The following is a 2,242-nucleotide window of genomic DNA, read 5'->3' as shown; positions in this document are numbered from 1 at the left end:
GTGTGTGTGTGTGTGTGTGTGTGTGTGTGTGTGTGTGTGTATTCGCATGAGAACACGTATGGGTGTTTGTGTAACGATTGCTCCTACTTCAAGTAAGGGGGAAAAGGGTTGAGCTTTTTTTTACTACCAGCAGATTGATAACGTCTATTTACAGACTTCAACAATAACGGCAATTGTAAAGGCTTTTTTTTTCTTTAAAAGTTTCAAAGTTTATAGAATTCTGGGTGTTGAGTCTTTCTTTTACCACGCATACCGGCAGCTCAAATCTTATAATAACGAGAACGCATGACAAAGCTCATCTTTGCAGGGACAAAGAATGTGAGCTGTTAGATAAATTCTGTCACAGTTCTGACCTCCTCTCAACATATCTTGAAATCCCTGCTGGTTTTAACTTCCACAGATCTGCAGTACCGTCAGAACAGTAGATGTCCAACAAAGTGCTATCCGTTTTGTGCGATTTCTTCGAAATTGAAAAAAAAATCAAACTCATCTTCGGAAGGATAACGACATTATCTCAAGAGCTGACGCGTTAGCCCAGAACCGCGTTACGACAATGCAGAAGGCCAACTGCTTTTGTCGGTACGCTGTGGACAACGAAAAGAGACCTCCAAAAAGCATGACTAGAATCTTGTCGTTATATTAATTTGTGCAGTAGGTTTCTCTTAATTTCATTGTCCACACCTCACCGACGGTAAAGTTGGCCAATTGTTTTATGGTTGTGATGTACCCGGCAAAATGAGCAGTAGTGTCTGAAAAAGCTTGGCGCCCAGGGCGCGAGGGGGGGTTAACTGAAATTGTCTTCGAGGTCGAAACCAACCGGTTTGGTAGCAGGTGTGAAAGGATGCTTCTGCTACGTAAAGGAATGCAGCGCAGGTGGTGCTACAGGCATATAGTGATATTTTATACTAGATTCTATAACTCTATACTATAACTATAATATAAATCTCAGAGTTGTAAAAATAACTTCAACGATAACTCCTAGGACGTGACAGAAACGCCCTTCCCTCTTCGTTTTTATTTGACATGTAATGCAGAAGGTTTTTTGCTTTTCACGTAACCTTGCGTTTCATTCCTACTCCATAGTTAAAAGTCTTTGAAAATACCATTATATATTATATATGTTTCGTTTGTGTGTGTGTGTGTTAATGCGTGTGTGTGTGTGTGTGTGTGTGTGTGTGTGTGTGTGTGTGTGTGTGTGTGGTGTGTGTGTGTTTGAGAGTGATTTGGACCGCAAGGGAGGGGGGTGTAAGCAGGGGACAGGCAGCTCCAATGATAACTTTGAAAGTGAAACAAAACCCACAAAAAACCCAAAACAAAACAAACAACAACAACAACAAACAAACAAAAACAACACTACCCTCTAACTCCCATAACTCCCCTCCCAAAACCAAACAGAACAAACTGCGCATGGGATCGTTAGCTTTAGGCACTCCATTTTAATGAGTCAAAAATCGAGAAAGCCCCAAGGAGCCAGAGATTAGATTCCCTATTGACCGACCATTACCACAAACGCCGAGAGGTATAGGTGACTATTGCGCAGACAGCACACTTCAGGTATCGTATGAAAGCACCGGACTTCCTTCCGGTTTCACGGTTTAAGATTATTTGCTTACCTACTTAATAAATATCAGTGAGCCATGTGTCTGTCTTTTAAGGTATAAAACAACGTTGTTGCAAGTATTATCCTTTTTACCTTCTGTCTTCTAATGTGTCTGTGAAATTGCTTAATATAAAGAACAGTAGAGGTGTGGGTTTTCATTAATTGGTCGATCGATCGATCGATCGATTGATTGACTGATTGATTGATTGATTGATTGATTGATTGATTGATTGATTGATTGATTGATTGATTGATTGATTGATTGATTGATTGATTGAAGTCGTTTTTCACATTCCTTTAAGAAAAATATTAAAATTAATGGGGGAGAAAATACGAAATTGGACCAAGGTCAACCTTTTATATTTGAACAACACTTAATGCTACTTTATTGCAGTCTACGAACTGCAGATGAGAAAGAAGTTCCATACGCCAAGAGGCACTAGTTTCATTGACCTGTATGGGCTTTGAAAGATAACGGGGACATTGATACAGGAAGCCTTAAAGTTTATAAGTAATCTTCCTTCAAAGAATAATACGATACAGTATAGTTTGGTGTTCTTGTCTGAGACGTTTCCTTATTACGTCTCAGCCGTGAGCCATGCCAAAGAACAAAAAGTTTAAAGGACAGAAAACAACCCCCCC

At 39.8% G+C, this 2,242-nt stretch overlaps 1 protein-coding gene across 1 annotated transcript in view; it reads right to left on the bottom strand.

The window, feature by feature from the left end:
• The window catches only part of LOC101847112 (cholinesterase), a 98,344-nt gene that overhangs the window by 24,409 nt on the left and 71,693 nt on the right, over positions 1 to 2,242 (bottom strand). The window lies entirely within an intron of this gene.

This window comes from Aplysia californica, unplaced genomic scaffold (genome assembly GCF_000002075.1).
Source record: "Aplysia californica isolate F4 #8 unplaced genomic scaffold, AplCal3.0 scaffold00196, whole genome shotgun sequence".
NCBI classification, from domain to species: Eukaryota; Metazoa; Mollusca; class Gastropoda; order Aplysiida; family Aplysiidae; genus Aplysia; species Aplysia californica.
This window is presented reverse-complemented; position numbering and strand designations above follow the sequence as displayed.